This window comes from Oreochromis aureus, linkage group 5, assembly GCF_013358895.1.
Source record: "Oreochromis aureus strain Israel breed Guangdong linkage group 5, ZZ_aureus, whole genome shotgun sequence".
In the NCBI taxonomy this organism is placed as follows: domain Eukaryota; kingdom Metazoa; phylum Chordata; class Actinopteri; order Cichliformes; family Cichlidae; genus Oreochromis; species Oreochromis aureus.
The window spans coordinates 39,628,307-39,648,422 of record NC_052946.1 but is presented as its reverse complement, the minus strand read 5'-3'; the positions used below and the strand labels follow the sequence as shown (position 1 = coordinate 39,648,422).

General features: G+C 42.2%; 1 pseudogene; it reads left to right on the top strand.

Annotated features, from left to right (window-relative positions):
* The window catches only part of LOC116317057, a 243,643-nt pseudogene that overhangs the window by 141,591 nt on the left and 81,936 nt on the right, over positions 1-20,116 (top strand).

Here is a 20,116-nt window from a genome sequence, read left to right as displayed (position 1 = left end):
GCTGCAAATTATCAGATTTTGACCTGATTTTAAATTTTTATGTAATATCCTTTCCTTGCTCCACTACCAGACGTGTACTTGCTGCACTGACTGGGAATAGTAACAATTAACCAGGTGAAAACAAGGTGAAACAAGGTGGTATTTCTTTGCCCAGAGGCAGTGCAGGAGATGACATACAGTGCTTCTAGCTCTGTATCTATCCCACTCTCTGTCAGTCATTTTCTCTGTCTGCCCTTCTTATTTCTGACTGTCAGACGCACACAAATATCACACCGCACTTCAAGGCTCTCTGTGGGCAACAGCCTCAGGATATAAGCTCTGCTGTCAAATGTCTTTATCATCAAGTGTGCTGTATATCGCTGATTTTAGAGTACACACCTAGCTCTATATATTTTTTCTTTCTGTGCTCTCTCTTGCAAAAGTAGGGAAGAGCTGAGTGCTGCAGACCGGCCTGTGGGCGAGTGGGTGGCAGAGAGGGAGGGGGGGTGAGAAGAGAGATGAGAAAGATGGAGACGGGGAGCAGGTCAGAGGAGGAGAGAGAGGAAGAATAAGGTACAAACACAGACGTATAAACAGCCAGAGAAAGGAGAGAGGGGAGAGGGAGAGAGGTAGTGTTGCTACAGTAATGTTGTGAGTGGATCTCAAGTGGTTTGACAGGTTGTGATTTTCCTCTCCTCTGCCGGTTCGGATTGCTGTTTAGTTTAGCTGCTCGCCAGCGGTAGAGTCAGAGAAACAGACTGAGGAAGGAGAAGAAAACAAGTGGATCCATCATCCTGTGTGACCCGTGAGTAGCCACTGTCATGTCCGACATTTGAGTGTGTCTGCTTGGAAAACCGGCTTCTGTCATTCCAGTGTGTGTGCGTGTGTGTGTGTGTGTGTGTGTGTGTGTGTGTGTGTGTGTGTGTGTGTGTGTGTGTGTGTGTGTGACGGGGAGACGGAGTTGTCCGCAGAGACACAAGTGTCCTTCCGTGTGTGTTTGTGTTGTATGTAATCGCGTACTCTGTCTGTGTGGGATCTATAGGCTTCAGTAAGTGCAGTGTCATATGTTTGCAATGGTGAGTCACCCATCGTTGCCATAGCGACGAGGCGATTGTTGGCACACTGTCTGTGTTTTTATTATTATCATTATTGCATCAATGGAAAGTGCATAGAAAGCCATATATATGCCCAGGCTTCTCATTCTGTGATAACATTTGATAGTAAGTGTTGTTATAAACATTAGGATGACAAACAGTGAAACTTTGAAGACGAATAATTTTATCATTAATGTTTATTATTGCTTTGCATAATTAAAAAAACAGATTTATTTATGAATTATGTTATCCACCATCCACTTGCAGACTCTGGGGGAATATTTACTCATCACTCCTCAATTTCTGTGTCTCATGTTTGCATCTTTGAGGTGATGAGCTCGGAGCGTAGACGCTGAACTGCTGTGAGTAACAAATCAGCTCTGGAATAGTCTTATTTAGGGTATAAAAGCTAATAAGCCGTGTTTTGTAATAAAGGTTTCTTTAGTGATCAGTGAATCGTTTCCCATTTCCACAGCCAATAATGCTGCAATACAAACGATAATTAAATTCAGCTCTTTAGAGATACACACAAACTGTTCTAGTGTCAGTGTTGCTGCAGACGGTGGAAGTCTTGTGATTTACGCCTCCTCACCTGCTCGCTGATGCTCTGACCCATGCTCCCCAACAAATATGTTGGCTCTAGCTTTGAAAATGGTTTTCTGAATTTGTAGCAATCGGGGGAACAAAACATCTTATTCGATTGATTTTTTTTTTTTTTTTTTAATACTGTAAAAAAAACCTTTTTCAGTTTAACGTGCACCAGTAATACTCACCGCAAAGTGCTAGCCTCTGTTAAGAAGTTCAACATAACAGTGATGGTGTGTGAGTATGGACAGGTACAGTAAGGTGGCCATTCTGTTTTTAGAATATTTAATGTTAGTGTGGGAAATACTGCTTTCAAGAAGTTCTGTGTGTGTGTTGTGATACCTGTGCTGTGACATATGCCCTCCAGATAATAATCAGAAAACCCAATAAAAAGACTGAAACTAAAACTGAAACTAATAAAAACTAAACTTAAACTACACTGAAATAAAAACAAAAAGTTAAAAATGAAATAAAATAAAAACTAATTAGAAAATATAAAACTAGAATAACTCTGCTACAAGCTACTGATTCCTGGGGCGCACTCAGTTTGTCACACGGCTACTTTTCTTTTTCACATCATTGCACGTACAGTAATTAAGTACTTCAACTGTAGTACTAAAAACTAGCAGGGCACTCGGAGAGCACAGCCAAGGCCAGAGCACTTCCATATAATATTAAAGACAATGTGTTTGTGTGTTTTGTTGTGCGATTTGAAGGACTTTGGTGAAATGGACTGTGTCAGCAGCATTTTGTGGATTTGGCCTATTAGCTGGCTTAAATAGGGATGGTTCAGTGATTGGCTCGTAACGCTGACTTTGCCCGTGTAGTTTAACTTTGTCCTGTGCAGAAATTTGGCTTCACAGGCTTCTTTGGCTTCTAGCACTCCAATATCAGAAAGTATTTCATAATTTGCCTCCTGGACTTGCTGACCTTTGACCTTTGATCTACTTCTAAAAATGTTGTGGGGGGAAGCAAAGTGTGTATTGCTGCACTGTGTGTAGACACTGCCCTTCTATAACGTGTTTTCCTACACTAAATTTAGGCTTTGTGATTTTTATTTATCTCTGTCTCGCTCTCGACTCTTTAGCCATTTATGCGAAACGATTGATCTGTGTATGAATAAAGTCACAGTAGAAACGATGAGCAGAGCTAAAAGTGCAACTCTGTGAATAAAATCCAGTCACCTTAAAAAGCGATTCTTTCATTTCTATGTAAATAAATCTATGTGTTAAATATTCCAAGCTCACCGAGGTGGGAATGAAGAATGGTTTTCCACTCATTGGTGGACGGTTATATAAACTGTGTCGTGAATTTTCCTTTTATTTGTTGTACGGAGTGTAGAAATCTCCAGAACTGGAGGATCTCAGTGAGCATGTAAGGAGAAGGCGAGCGTCTGTTGGCGATGACAGGCGTCCTCGTGTTGCATGTTCTGTGGATCCAAACAGACTGGAAAACACATCATCCCACACCTTCCATCACCTGTGGAACTGCACTTTACATTCACAGAGGAAACTGTCCTTCCTGCATCCACCTCTTCAAGTACACGCAGCGTGAGACGTAGCAGGCTGGCACCCCTGCTATCACATCCTGCTTCTGGCATCACTGCATGTGTGTGCGCGTGTGTGTGTGTGTGTGTGTGCATGTGTGTGTGTGTGCATGTGTGTGTGTGTCTTGTATGTCTCCAGGCAGGGTTGATACAAGGTCATAAGCAGATTTGAGATGGACTTTGCACCAGGCTAACAAGCACAAGACACTCTCTCACACACACACACACACACACACACACACACACACACACACACACACACACACACACACACAAACTTACTCACACCACATATTGCATGCTGCATGGCGCCAGACTTCCTGCTGGAGAGGGATGCCTTTCCCAAACTCTCTGACAGCTTGGGCTCGCTGGTGTCTTAGTGTCACCGTGAGTTTTGGGCTTCAGCGGTGACCACTTGCCCACGCTCCCATGCACTGTCGCATTAAAAAGGCACGAGGCATTAATTAAAATGCAAAGTTGTTTGACAGTCCTCATGGCGTCGTATAAACCCAGTGTGTTAATGTTGGAAATCACAATGCTGTTATATTCATAAAAAATGAATATAAATAATTGTATATCTTTCGATGCTTTTTGCATGCATACATAAATATATTATTATCTTACAGGTAAACTCAGAGTGTGCGCTGAGAAGTTTTTAACCTTGTAATGAACTCTCACAACTTTGGTGTAAATTCATATCAGATGACACTAAAGAAATTACAGTATTATATCGTCTATATTTTCAGATTGCGGACTGATCATGAAAGTCTTTAATGCAATCTTTTCAGTCCCTCCTGAGTACATATTTATAAAAGTTGTTCACATTCAGAATGGAAAACTTTGCCTCAAGAATCTCTTACATAACACTAAAAAAATCTAATACCAGTGAGTCCATCAGTGTTTTTAAGTCCCTTTGTGTCCCAGGAGTTGGATGTTTGAGTCACTTTTCTGTCGCAGCTTTGTGCTCCAGACTAAAATGATGCATTTTACATAAAAATCTTTCCTCCTTCAGATTTATCCTCAGGAAGCAGCGGCAGCATGTTACGATAACAGCTGAGCAGAGGAGACCAAAAAGAATTCGGAGGCTCTTTGTTTGCGCTCCCTGGTGATTTGTCTGAGCGCTTTTGTTTTCAGGAGCGCAGCAGCCGCGCTGACAGGCGTGAAAATGAAGCAGGACATTTGTTAATGGATCAGAGGTGTTGCGAGCGTCCCCTCTGATCGCAGCCGTGCCAGGCTGACTCACGCCCGATTAGGGCGCCTCAAAATAGTAACTTCCCCAAGTAATCAGTTACAGGTTACAGATTACCCAATTAAATCTGCAGTCAAGCTTGTCACAGTGAGTTACTGTTGTACGTTATGAGGCACCCAACACAAACCTGCGGCGCAGCTGGAGAGACAGTTTGAGACATGCAGGAGCTCTATTTGAAATCATACTTTCTCCATTATTTACTGAGTTATCTGTAAATATCAGCTGCTGTTCATCATGTTTGCTAACTGTAGAATATTTCGAGTTACAGGACTTTTAAAGAAAACAGGGTGAGGTGGAAATTTTTGCTTTTTAATTTGATTTTTTTGTCCAGTAATTTGGCGCCCTCATAACTTCTGCTTTCAGTGCAGGTAAATGTATTTAAACTCTGATTTGGTTGCATCTCACACCAATGATCCACTCCACGTGTCTCAGGCTAAAGCCAAAATCTCACTTATGTTCAGCACAGTTTTTCATATATAAACAACTTTGAGCATCACTAACATAAGATAACTGCACCGGTTTAATGTATGAGACAGGGAGGACCAGAAACAAGCACCGACACCCTGGATGTTCCATCTAGTTCCTGATAACTCACTGCGAAAACTTCAAGAAGTTCATTCTGGGGAAACAAACAGTTAGTTACAGGCCCTTGAATAAAGTATTCAAGGGCCTGTAACTCAGAGAGTGTTCAAATTAGGGCTCCGTGATTATGGCCAGAATTATAATCGTGGAATTTCATGACAGTTATTCATCGATTTTCTTGCAAAAATGTTTTTATTGCACCGTCACATAAATCTGCTTTTGCGTTTCTGTGGTGCTAAACTCACCTAAAGAACCGAAACACACAAGAATCAAAAGTCCTTGCTTTCACTTTTACACTCTGCTGCTCTCATGCTGAAGCATCTTTGCAGGATGGATGTGAATAAACCTGGAAACAAAGTTCTTGACAGCTGTGGGACCCTTCTGTATTTGCCCCGGTATTTAGGAAAAATACTTGCAGGAGGGATAACATGTCTTTTGTCCAGTATGTGGTAAGCTGTATGGAGGGTTAGGTCGCTGTGATTGGCGTGTGCAGGCACATGGTCAGACGCTGATTTAGGGAGCGCTTGATTTGCTTTGCTTTGCTCCCTGTTGGTGGAGCACACATTTAAATGTATCCTGATCATGTTCTTTTAACTCTGGGAGGCCAAAAGATAAAAATGTGATTAATGATGCAGGTGTAGTTTATGACATAATAGGACAGTTTGCATTGCTTTGTTAAATACTTTAAAGTTACTGTACAAAAAATGAGATGAAGTCCATTTGTATGCTTTTCCAACAAAAGTTTAAAAGACTCCCTGCGAAACCAAGTGAAACATTAAAATGTGGCTTTTGCTCTTCCTCATTTATCAGGTGTGAAAATGGAGCAGGAACTCTCTAATGGAACAGAGGGGCTGCAAATGTACCATCAGACAGTAGAGCTGTCAAGCTGAATAAAGTCCTATTATATATTAATGCCAAGCGGTGACAGACTCTTGCCCTCTGGAGACCCACCTTTGGTCCCTGGCCCACTGCTTGAAAACCCACTCATGTAGTTTAATGTTCTGGTAGAAAATGTGGAGGTGTTTGTTAATGGAGGGTGACATTACGGTGCCTTCCTAGTTTGTGGGCTGTCAGAGTGATTAAGATGTTATTATGTCCCTCTAAGTCTGAAAAGCAAAAGGCCAATGTAGCAAACAAAGAGAGATGTAAATGTTTGATTTGGTTGACGGCAGCGAGCGCGGCTGCTCTGCTGGAAGCTGCATTTTAACCACGATCGGATCTTTCCTTCCTCGTGGGGCTCAGCGTCTCACTGAGTGGCCTGAAAGTAGCTTTACAGGTGATAGTGCTTTGTTATTTCTGATATCACAATGGTTCCAAACAGCATCATTATCTCAGATTAGCTCGGCTGTGCTTTTTTACAGTGCCGATGTGTTAAACAGTTTTAAGGTGTGTGTTTGTGCCTCCGTTCCCGCAGTGTGTGAAGGTGCGATTACTCACAGCGGCTGGGGAAAGAGGCAGAGGAGGCAGTTAGAGGGGGGAGGAAGAGTAAATCTACAAATAGCCGGCCCAAAAGAGATTTCCACTCCGCAGCTGAAAAAAAACATTAGCGCTCAGCTGTGCCGGTGAGATTCTATATTTTCCCAGATTGGGCAGTTTCATTTCAAAGCAGCATACATCAGTATTTGTGGTGTGGGTGTGCATATTTTGAGTGCTAGCAAGAAGTGGATAGGAGTTTCTCCCCGATGTGCCAGCTGGTGCACCTGTTCCAAGTCTGGTTTACTGACTCAGAAAAAGGTCAAAGTTCACAGCAGATCTACCCACTGACAGGGATGGCCAGATGTCCTGATTATAGCTACATCCCTGGATTTGAAGGTGTTTTTATCCTTGTGGAGTTTTCCCTGTTTGGGTAAAGGTAAGGAGCAGATGATGCATGTCTGCGGTGACTCAGCGATATTAAAAGCAGCCCTCGTATTCTTAATTTCATACGTAGAAATAAACCTGTTCACATGTTCACAGGAGCTCTTTATGGGACACTTACACCAGTTTGGATCATGTAGAGGGTTATTTGAGCTTTCCTTACAGACTGTATGAAAACATGGATGAAACAGTCTTGGGTTCAGCATGTTGTGTCTTGTTTGTTTGTTCGAATTAGATCTAATTTTTATTTTTCCATTGACCTCTATCCAGTCTGGCTAGCTGCATGTTGAAGTTGCCTCCCCACTGGCTTCACTCTTCAGTCCAAAAGACAACCTCCATCTTCTGTATAGAGTTTATAGTTAACTTAAATTCCAGTCCTTCTTGTATATGCCTGAAAGTGCACATGCAGCAGTATCCTGGCTTCTTTTTGGGTACTCGTGAAAGCGAATCCTTCCAAAAGCTGGCTGATAACAGCTGGGACACGGTGACAACAATGAATGGCTTAAAATGTTGAAAGCGTGTCCCTAAAAGCATCGCTGGTGTGAATTGTTGGGTCTGGCAGACAGTAACGTTACCTGCCGCCGGCTCTTTGAGTTATCAGGGTAAACTGGGACAAACTTGTTGTGGGAGTCTTGCCGACTAAGTGAAAACTTCTTGTTCTTGTTTTTAAATGTATTTAATTCTAATCTTTTTATGCTGTCAGTCGTGTCTTTGTGTTTTCTTGTTGGCTGTTTTATGCAACACATTTTGAAATGCTTCGCTGTCTAAAGGTGCTCCACAACTTTTATTCTCAGACAGATGTGTTACCTTGGACAAGGTTTCCTTGTATAAACGCCTCCTGTTAGTGCAGCAGGTTAATGAATATTCTCCTTTTGATACAAAAAATATATAATCTGGTCATAAATTCATCATAATCATAGACAGGAGCTCTCCGTGCCCACTTTGCCTCATTAGTAATCTTGCTTTGTGAGGTTGTGAATGGAGCATTAGTCTGCTGTGCCTCACATTGTGTTGACATAGGGCTGCTGTTACATTACCTGCTCTGCCAGGTTGTACAGCTGTAAAAGTGTGCCTGCACTCTAAAGCACTGAAGGAGAGGAATACAAGATTTCGCTCTTTAGCTCAGCACATGTTTTACCTTCAGCGGCTCTGTGTGGCTCACAACAGGCACCGAGTGCTGGGCAGGTCTCTGGTGGAAATGTGTTTGTGAACCTTGGTCTTTGCATCGTCCTTTCTCACCAAGGTGTTGTAAATAAGAGCAGCTTTTGTGTCCTGCATCGCGCTGCTGTGTCTGCGGGGATCTGGGCCTTTATCGCTGACTCCTGTGCTGCTGTTTCCACTGAAGAGCACCCTCGGGAACAGGGCAGCCATTTGTGCTGTAAATGCTTCTATATATAAGGTGTTATATATGAACCCAGTGAATGAACCACCATTTGTGTGCTGTCTCTGGTTCAAGAGCCTTACTGTAGCGTACATTTTGAAGGGCACGATACTGTTGGCCAGTAAATTGTGCCTCATGTTTATCACAGTGAGAGTTGGTGCAGTAAATAAATGGGAAAAGATATCCTGAAATAAAACGAATACCATTAGTCATGATATGTAGTGTACACTCAGCATATGAACACTGGACCCTGTTCAATAAAAGCAAGTTTTAAATAATATATATTATTTCTGCATGAGGTTGACCAACGTTAGCTCGGCCCCCATTAATGCAGCGAGACAAAGGAGCCATAAAACTGATGCACAGATTATCATATTTGTCTAGAAAATGAAAGTCACATTGTGATTGCACATCAGATTGTTCTCACATGATGCAAGCTGAAAACAGATTATTTCAACATCTCAAATAAATGCGTTATATTAGGGATTAAAGGTTTTTGGCTTGCCAAATTGAATCATCCTGTTATATCAGTGTTTGCATTTATCTTTATTTACTTTCTTACAGATTGTTGGATTCCCCAAAAATAATAACATTTTACCACAAACTTTTATTGTGACTGGTTGATATGGACACTATGATGAGACCAGGATGCCCTCATGGAGAAATAAATATTCAGGATGTGCAGATAAACATAAAATATGGAATCATGTGCAAATAATACCACTGAGTGTTTTTCTGACTTCTTGTGTGGATGCTGAAGCCCTGAACCTCAAATTTAGACTCTCAGGAAATAAAGTATGTTATTGTACCTTTAGGGCTTGTTGAAGTACGCCGACTTCACGGATTCTTTTGATGGTAGCGATCAGGCGGAGACTTTTACTTCCAAAAAATCAGACGTCTTTATTTGCGCTTAAAATAACTAAAAACAGATGCATCTGGAGACCTAGCTAACTAGCCTACTTCCACTACGTCTAGCAAGGTCTGGCTCACAACCGGAAGTCAACACAATCTTATGGGTTCAGTGTCCCGCCCATTGTACCACCCCCCTCTGACTGTCCTGCCTCTGGTCTTCCCCACCTCATCACTATACATAAAATCACCTAAGTTTAAACTTAGCTCTCTAATCTTCCACATCTACAATGAAAATATAAAATCATGAGTACGTACTCAAAATGTAACCTCATGGATACATAATCACATGTCACACAAGCACCCCTTCCCACAGGCTACAGCAGCTTGTCCCTTATGAGTCTCTGCCCACTAAAGGCTTTATCCATCTTAGATCTACAACCAGCTCAGGAACTCTGTTCCCTCTACATGCACGAAAACCCATCGATGTCAGGGAGGACAAAGGCCCAAGAGGAAGATGCATAACCGTCTCTAACTGTTCCACCAACATGTGTGACAGATACAGAACAAAAGCCTATCAGAGAGTATGAAATACTTTCATTAAACAGCAACACCTCAGTGATACCTTAGTAAAGCACAGCTGTGCAGTGATTAGTACTGTCAGCTCACAGCAACAAAGTCCTGGCTGAGGATCCACTGACCAGCTGGGACCTTGTGTAGAGTTTGACTCTTCTCCACATGCTGGATGGGTCTCTCTGGATACTCCTCCTAATGTCCAAAGAATTGCATGATAGTTTAACGGGTGATTCTGAATTAGCCCAAGGTTTAAATGTGAGTGTCAGTGGTTTTCTGACAGATTGATCGACCTGTCCTGGATCTTACCTTGTAACAGCTGGGCTCTAGGCTCCAGCACTGCACAGTGCTGAAGTGGATAAGCAGCAGAAGATGGATGGATGATTTCTGTATGGCTCTAGTAGATTGTAGGTTTTAGACACAAAAATTGTCCAACTAATTTTGACTGTGTGGGAACATCGGCCCTTGAAACGTACATGCACTTACCTTGAGGTTAAATTTATGTAGATTGGACCAGCAGGTAAAGAAAGAAAACTTTACTGTGCATCTGTTTTTTTCTACCTTTTTCAAAGTTTTATGACATTTGCATTGATAAGGAAAGAAATCCAATGCACAAATTATTAATGACGATAATGAATTTGTACTTTTCTCTGTCCTTTAAGAATGATGTGTAAAAGGTTTTACTCTGGAAGATGTTTCTGCGTCTCTAATGGTTACACGCTCATGCAGAATATTAATATGAGCTCTCGTAAAGCGCAAATCAAAGCGCATTAGCTTCTATGTCCACTGGGCATCTCCTGAAAAACAAATGCTAAACAGATGCTGAGGGGAACTGTCGTGCGTGACTCCTGTTGTTGCTAAGCAACTACTGAAAATCCGGTTGAAATGTGGTACTCTTTGGCTAAAGGTTGTAATATTTTAACCTCAAGCACTAGCTGCACTCAGCGCCAAAATCATGCTAATCACTCAACTCTGACGGGACGGTGCAACAAGGTTCCCAGTAGGAGCTTCTGGGGAATGGATGCCAGTACTGTAAACGGGGCTTCCCTGTGGATCCATCGCCTCAGAGTTGGATTATGATTTATAAACGTCTCTTACAACAGGGAACTAATCTTTTAAATGTATACTGTATTTTAAACATCGTCTTGTGCACTTGGGTCCAAACTGCAGGCAGAATACAGATGGATCCATTATTTTTACCCCTGAAGTTTTCTCTCTGCAGTTCTTTCAAGACAGAATGAGCGAGCATCAGTACTCACTCACGCCAGTTTTTAATATGTAAGTATCATAGTTGGTAACTTGTGTGGGATAACTGTATCCACATTTTCAGAACCAGTTCATGTTAATCCTTCTCATTGAAGGTGTATGGCTTTGGTGGCTGTTGTGTCAGTGGTGTGCTGGGAGACAGAGGTGTGTTGGTAAATTTCCAGCTAATGTTAGCTTTGTCTTCTGGTCCTATTTAGCTTAACTAACTTGCATCTGAACAGTGATTTATTTTAGCAAAAGAATGCATGGAAATGGGTGTTTCTGCTGGTGTCTGCCACATGAGCCCTCTTTAGTGGAAGTCTGATGCATTTACTCAGCTGTGAGGTGTAGAGTCCTTCATCTCCAGCCTTCTGAAGTTGTTATAATCAACCAACCAACTCACTGTATTTAAGGATGGTCAAAAGGACTTCCTGAAGTTCATCATCATGCTTCACGGCAACGATAAGTCAAATAACCACTCAAATAACCAAGGTAAGCATCTCTGATTGCACAATATGCCAAACCTTGAATCCAGAAGACCACACCTGACCAGGAGTCACACCTGTCAGCAAAAAGCAGGAAACCGATAAAACAATTTTCTTCGGCTCACCAAAACTTTCATGGCAGATTGTAAAAACGTTACCCGGTGTGATGAGTCTCAAATTCTGCTGGATCGTTCAGATGGTGGAGACAGAAGTTGTTGTAAAGAGCAGGAATGCATGAATCCATCCTGCTTATACTTTAGGATTAGATACAAATTTACACCAGTAAAGATGCTAACAGTGGCATGTTTGCCTCCTCTGACAAACCTTGACACAGCTCCTCTGCAGAGAGGCAGGTGCACAGCCCTTCCCCTCACGAGCAGCTGAAGCCGTCGGAGTTCAAATCTCTTTTAGAGGGAATTTGAGAAGTCTGAGCTCTAAAGAATGTTTCCAGCACCTTGTTGAACCTCTGTTACAAAGAACTGAGGCAGTTCTGAAGGTGAAAAAGGTCCAACCAGTGCTCTCCACAACAAATTAAATGAATACTTAGAGATCCATGTCTTGTTAAAAATTCTACATTCTGCTTCCGTCTTTGTCTTCTTAATTCGAACCGACATCTTTCAGGGTTAATGAACTCAGATCGTTCATTAATGTCTGTTTCAGCACATTTGCATTGACGCTGTGTTCACTTACACATATATTCAAATAAACTGAGACCTAATTTCCCATTAACAGGGACAACCAAAGCGCCGGATGCATCCCGAGGCTGCACAATGCCCATGTCTGCTTCAGGGCTTCAGTTCATCTAAAAACGTTCTCTGCCAGCTCACATCAGGAGAACGGCAGAGAAACCTCGCGGGCAGGTTGCCAGTCGATAGCAGAGCTGCTTCAGCTGTGTTCACCAAACTCTGGTGTATTTCAAGTTAAGCTTCCCTAAAACGGCTCCACCTCCACTACGACCAGAGTTATATAATGGAGCTCATCTGTACATAAACCCAAGACTGATGGAGAAAGGCAGAGAGATTTTAGCCGGGCTCACTGCCCTCCTGCTCTCAGCATATGTTTGCAACTTGCTCATGCATGTATAAGCACCTACATGTGCCTCATGGAGGATTCTCTGTGTATGTGTGCATATGAAGTCTTAATATACTTGGAAATACAAATGAAATCTTCGTTATAATGTGTAACCATTGTATACACGTGTGTGTGTGTGTGTGTGTGTGTGTGTGTGTGTGTGTGTGCACGCGCCTCTCCGCACAGACTAATTTCTGCCCATCTCGCTGTTCTGCCAAGAGCTGAATAGACATTTAACCCTTCTCCCTGCTGCTGAAGCCCTGCAGGGCAAAATTAAAGTGCTAATAATAACATGCTATAGGGAGAAGCAGGTTCCAGTTGTCTTGTGTTAGATGCACATGAGCTTTTGTTTCGTCTTTGTTTTTCAGTTGCTGTATGATTTCTTCATACATGAATTAATTGATCTGCTGTACAGTCTAATCTGTTTTCAGGTTCATTAGAAGGAAATCATTTTAAAGTGTATTACCAATGCCATTAAGACATTTATAGCATTATAACAGATAATTATTTTCTGTATCACTTATTGCTCATTTAATAAAATGACATACTGTTAATGCCAGTCCTAAGCCTGCTGAAGAGATTTTGGCTAAATCAAACACAAATCATAAAGAATAAGATTTCCATTCTGATTCGGTCGTGGTTCAGGTTAACAACAGCTGCTGATGGCCACAGGGTGGAAACTGTGCGAGTGATGCTAAAGACAAAGGACTGTGGGGTTAGGATGAGCTGGAGGAAGATGATCAGCTGTGGTGACCTCTTTAGGGAAAAGAAGAAGGAAGCGGGCACATGTCTGTGGGCTGGATGTGCTGTTTCACGAAGCTGGGAATTAGCTATAGAGACCAAAACAGCATTCTTAAAATATATTTTTAAACTTTTAAATGTGCTTTTTAATACTGTAAAGTTGGACTTTCAAACTTTGGGGTCTCTGGGCCTCCACTCATGTTTGGAGTGGATGGGCTGTTACAGGGACTGCAGTTTTTATATTTCTGTCACAAACCACACCTGCTTTGCTGACCCTTCCTCTAACTGCCCAGATCTTCCTGTGGTAGGAAACATGTTAGTACTCGCATAAAGTTTTCAGTCTGATGTGCCAACCGAGCTTCTTCTGTGTGTTTTTGTGCTAAACATTTGTGAGGCAGGTACATGCAACGCAGTAAATATGCTTGTTCATAAAAATCTTTTTTCAGTGTTTCTGTTCTTCATGGCCGGCACGTGCTGACATGTCTCTGCAACACTAAACACAAATTGTCTGCTGAGGCTTTGAACTCGCTCACCTCAGCTTTATTCCACTGTGAGTTGTTTGAGTGCCATTAATAAAAACAGCACAGAAACGGCCTTGCGGTGCCCTGCCAGAGAAGTACGGCTGAATCAGCGTATTGACGAGCTGAAGATGAATTTTAAGTGGTGAACAACAGATGAATGAAACCTCCCTGTTTCTCTCTCCGTCCTTCAGAAACACAAGGTGGATCTGTTCTACAAGGTTCGCCACGTGATGATGGAGCTGATAGACCTGAGAAGGCAGCTGCTGTCTGGTCACCTGACACAAGACCAGAGCAGAGACGTCAAGAGACACATCACCGTCAGACTCGACTGGGGCAACGAGTGAGAAACCACACAAATGTTGCATTGAGACACATTTGCACATTTCCCACACATACAAATATACACGTAGTTTAAAGGGCAACTGTTCTTTGTCTGACCCAGAGGAGAGGTGCTTCATCCATTTCTGATGAAGCACCTCTCCATAAACACCATGAGTATTACTTTTTTATGCTGTATCATGTGCATTGGTTGCTCTTAGTCATGTAATGCTGCTTCACCCATCAGCTGACCAAGTGGGGTCATTTATGACCTTAGCCTTATCCACTGTATTGCCAAACGTATTCACTCGTCTGCATTCGCTCACATATGAACTTGAGTGACATCATGTTCCACAGGGTTTCACGTGATGTCAGCCCACCCTTTGCAGCTATAGCAGCTCCAACTCTTCTGAGAAGGCTTTCCACAGGTTTAGGAGTGTTTATGGGAATTTTTGATCATTCTTAAGCACATCTGTGAGGTCAGACACCGATGTTGGACGAGAACTCGCCGCTCTAATTCATCCCAAAGGTGTTGGGTTGGGTTGAGGTCAGAACAGTGAGGTTCTTCCACATCAAACTCGCTCATCCATGTCTTTATGGATGCAGCTGATCGCCATGGAAACCCATTCCATGAAGCTCTCTGCGCACTGTTCTTGAGCTAATCCAAAGGCCACATGGAGTTTGGAGCTCTACAGTGGTTGAATCTGCGTCTCAGCATCTGCTGACCCCTCTGTACGATTTTATGTGGCTTACCACGTTGTTCCCAGTCACTTCCACTCTACTATAATCCCCCTATATTTCATATATAATATTTCATAGTGAAGATATTTCATGACTGGACTTGCACAGCTGGCATCCTATCATGGTACCACGCTGGAATTCACTGAGCTCCTGAGAGCGAGCCGTTCTTACACAAAGCAGAACTGAATGATTTGGATGGGTGAGTGAATACGTTTGGAAATATAGTGTATTACGTGCACCGCTGTGACTCTCCTACAACTTTTCATTGTCTTTAGAAGAATTGGCCCACTGGTGTGACAAAGACAATGAAAATTTGGGTGGCCTCGTTTTCAGACAGAAAACATGAACTTCTGTCACGTCAGACGGCATGGCGTGAGGAGAATGCGCCTAAATGCAGACAGTGGAGGTCGAGTGGGGTGAACAAAAACCAAGCCTTTATTTTGCCCGGCACAAACACTACAAACAAAACAATGGCAGCACGAGAAAAACTAACTATAACTTAAACTGGGGTAAACTAAACATAACATACTACTTGAAACCAGAGACCTGAAGCATGGAAACACCGGGGGAGACAAACAGAGGAAACACACACAGCATATACGCAGAGGCCAACGAGGGAAACACAGCTGAACCTAATCTGACATAACGAGACAAAGGGGACGCAAAACTTAAAACACTGAACACAACACGCGAGACTATTAAAATAAAACAGGAAACGCAAGACAGGCACGGAGACGCAGATTTGACAAGGAGGCGCGGCTGACTGGGGAGACAGGGAACTTAGAGACAAGTGTGACTAGACATGAAACGTGGGTCACGGGAAAAGCACAGAGAAGACACAGGAACAGAGACTAAACACAGGCTAAGATAAATACTGAGGGAGGAAGAACTAAGATCACTAAGAACTTAAGAAACAAAGATAACAAAAGCAGGAATAACAATAGTCAAAGATTATTAGATCAGAATCTGAAACACTGTGACAACTTCTGTGTCAAACTAACAGGACTTTCAGGTTCGGGAACGGCGAGCGGCACTTTTCTCTAGAAGAGTCTCCAAACCCAAAGGTGATCTTGTTCCACAAAACTAAAATTAAGTCAACAGATTCAGTTTTAATTCAAGTGCACATTACAAGGTCAGGTGGTGGGAAAGAGCTCCCTAAAAATGACCGCAGCCTGGGAGCAGTGCAGTTTTACATGAGGAGGTGCCTGTGAGGGGGAGCTCAGCTCAGGCACATAACTAACAGCTTTTTTTTTAGAACGACCCTTTAGATGTTTTCTTGACTTGAAGTTTGTTTGCTGAATAATAATTCACACATGCTGCACTTACGTGCTCTGCCCTCTAAATGAGTTCTAAAGATGGCAGCTCAGCCGCTCCCCTGACTCCTACACGGGGCAAACACATGTGATTGGAGGCAGGTGGATGAAGCCGTGGTTGTTAAAGTCTCATGAGAACACGATGAAAGGCTGATGGGAAACAGATGAAATGGAGAAAAAATGGCTGCTGCTTCAGGATTGAGTTATTAATGCTGGGAGTGTTTCAGAGGTTATTTAAAGCTTCATTCTGCTGTCAGAGGGGACGAGGCACACTCAGATGATATGAAGGGATAAGTGCTGCTTTTATTATAATTAATAGTAAAAGAATTATTCAGGGTACCGCGGGGTGTTTCAGGTCACGTGACTGCTTTCAGTCATTACTGATGCGGCTTTACTCGAGTTCACATTTTTACATATAAGTAGGAGCTACTTACCGACGATGTGATTTTAGCACATCAGTGTAAAGCAGGGTTATTCGTCCAGTCAGTGGCTTTGCTAAAGTGAGAACAGCTCAGTGAACACAATCATTTTAGGCTGCAAAAGGCCCAAAAAGGAGCTAACGAGGTGCTACTTATCTTGTTGAGCTGCTCTCTGCTAATTCAGTGTCCGGCTGGTAAAAAGAAGTGACGTGTCATGTAACAGAGCAGCAGACGTAAGCCAGTTCACGGTGAAAGGTTGCATTGCAGGAAAACAAGCTCGCTTTCATCCTTTCAAAGGTCCCGGAGTATAAAAGCAGAATCAGGACGCACAAATAATGGCTCCATTGTTCCTGATGCATCACGAGCATGGAAGTGTGTGCATAGACAACACAACTTATCAGTGAATCCATAAATGTCAAACATTTGTCGGGTCAAGTTTCTCCAGCATGAGGACATTTAGTGAGTCTGAGGAGCCTGAATGTGAGATTTCAGAGTTACACTTAGGATCACCATGTTTGATGTGTGTGCGCTGATAATACTGATGTGGTGCGAAGACACACTTCCTTCTGCTGTTTCGGCTCATGCTACATCCTCGGTGAGAACAGCTGGAGGGCACAAACAAGCTTTTGCTGCCACAGATGAACTGGATTTGACCTCCATCTATGCTGCTTCGATGTGTTTTACTTTTCTCCTCAGTGCCAGTGTCCAAATGATCATTGCTCAGTACTACAGTCCTTTCTAGGTCGTTGCAGCAGTGATATTCTGAGAGTCATCCTAAACTTCACACAGTGTCAAACCTTTGCCTGAGGCTGTCTTTACTCAGACGACCGTCACAGCAGCCAACTCTGAACCTCTGTCAGTGTGAGGTGAAGGAGCCTCGTTTGGAGCCACGATCAGAGATGTCTCATCATGTTCCTGCTGGGGCAGCCCAAAAATGTGCAGCGCCTGGCTTCAGAGCAGTGTCAGACGTATTTGATTAGATATGTACAAAGATGAGTAACAAGCAGTTAATTATAGTGTCGTTAGAAACCTTTAACAACCCATCCTGCTCTACCCTCAAACCCCAGGCTGTGTTTTTATTTTCTGTTTCCACTCAAGCCTTTACTTTCACATGAAATATACAAATACATAAACACCTGATTGCATTTTTGAAGCTGTGGTTGGCAGTGATGTAGCCTCCTGCCAAAGTTTCATTTTCAATCCAGATTTAACCTGATTTCAGCCTTGATGGATGCACACGGTAAGACATCAAAGATGGACGTTTAGTTTCTCATTCACGGTTTAAGAGACCATCTTATTCAGTCAGAAGAACATTGTGTGCAGTGCCTTCGAGTCCGTGAGTCCACCAGCCTGAAACCGAAAGATGTGGTTGTTGAGATTGAACAGAAAATAATCCTGAGGAACAATAATCCCCAGAGCCCCGTCTGAAATTACTTTAGTATACTCTGTGTGTGTGTGTGTGTGTGTGTGTGTGTGTGTGTGTGTGTGTGTGTGTGTGTGTGTGTGTGTGTGTGTGCACGCTTGTATGTGCAGAGATGGCTGGAAAGGTTTGTGTACCTGTGCAGAAATGCTTTTTGTGAAGGTTAAATGAAAGACACTGTCCTTCTGTCCTTCAGACACCTCGGTCTGGACCTGGTGCCGAGAAAGGAGTTTGAGATGGTTGATGAAGACCAGATCAGCGTGTCAGACCTTTATAAGATGGTAAGGCAAGTCATACCTGCTCACACACTGGATTCATGACGGCTTTAGTGCACACAGTGATCCCACATCCTGGATATTATCCCATCAATAAACGTTGTGTAAAATAAGACAAAAATATCCTGCTGCTCATCTCATTTGTTGGTTGTAGCTTTTAATCAGGCAGCCTCTAAAATCTGCATATTTTAGTTGCAATTCTTTTAGCTTTTAATTTTCGTTATCCGCAGATGATGAGAAGGATGTTAAATAACCGTCAGCAGGAGATTGAATTTGATGAGCAGGTTGTGCTGCAAACTGAGCAGTTTTCTCGTTTTTCACATAATTAAATCATTTCAAGTATTCGCACATAAAAGTAACATGAAGTGAATTTTGTGCACATGAATATCAGTGACTGACTATTTGCATTCGCAGGTCTCAGCTTGTCACCGAACTGATAAATTGATAAAGTCGTATTACCAACTATGAAACTGAGAAAAAGCTTTTTAATTCCTCAGAAACAAACGAGTGAACAGCTCTGACGTGGAATTATCGGAGACTAATGTTTTATTTGCTTTTCTCCCTGAGAGCACACTTTATTCCATTTTCTGGGTCTAACACAGACCTGCTGGTTGCACCTTGGTGATTGGCTGGATTCACTTCACAGTTGGAGGGAAGCTTTAGTTTCCAATCAGAGAGCAGGCTGGACCCCGAGGTTGGCAAAGTAATCGTGTGGCGACTGGTGCAGATCAGCAGATATCTCACTGAACCTTTCATTTAGACTCAAATCTTTTGTCTTTACGAGGATGAATCAGGAAGTTGTTACGTGAGTAACAGCTATGAGACGGTTTGTTGTCTCTGTGGCTGCAGTGAATCAGAGTTTTGATGCTCGAAACGCGTTTTGAATCTGCGTCATGCTGCTCGTCCTTTTCCCTTTTCATCTTTTCTCTGGCTTCAACCTGCAAGTCTGATTTAATGGATTTAATCTCGAGCAGCACCTGTTCCCAGAAACAATAACTTGGTGTCTCGCTCACGTGTCCTTCGTCTCATGCAGACGACGTTTGAAACATTGAACACCAGCAGAAACTCTGACGTTGCTCTGCTGGTGGCTTCATCCAGATACCTTAAAACTGCTAATCTGATGATCTGAACCACCGACTGTAAAATTACCGTCCCGCCTCTGTTAACTTGTTCACAAAAGCATAAATTAGAATAATTTTTCCTGTTATTGGAGCTATTGTGTTGTATTTGAGTGCTGCTTTAAATATCATAAATGAATGGACTGAATGACAGTCACAGCCTGCAGACAGCATGAGAACTATGAGCAGAGTGAAGTTTCTACATTTCCAAACAACAGATGAAATCCAAATAAATGGTCCTGAATAATCACATCTTCAAACCGTCATCATCTATGAGAAAACTCATAAATCACTATAAGTACAGTAAATATTTATTGGAGAAATCAGAGTAAATATATGTTGAATAATTAATAATGCACACAAAGATGTGAGACTTAAGCACATCAAAGTTAAACATTATAATCAATCTTCTGTTTTTTTCAGAAAACATATTTTGTAGTTTGTTTTGTATTTTTTTAAGTTAAGCTTTTAAATCCTTAGTAATGATGTTTTTGTTCCCTGTGACTGAACAAAATGTGGTTGATCTGAACAGAAATGTCAAAGATATTTTCAGTTTCTTTCATCTGCTTTCCTTTCATCGTGACATTTGTTTCTCCACATGTCAAAGAGCTTTGTGACAGGAAGTGACATCATCGACTGATTTCACATTTTTGACTAATATTCAAATTTAAATGTATAAAAGGAACAATACATTCCAGCGAGTTTTAACTCCTGATAAACCTCCAGTGGAACAAAGTGGAATTATAAATAAAAA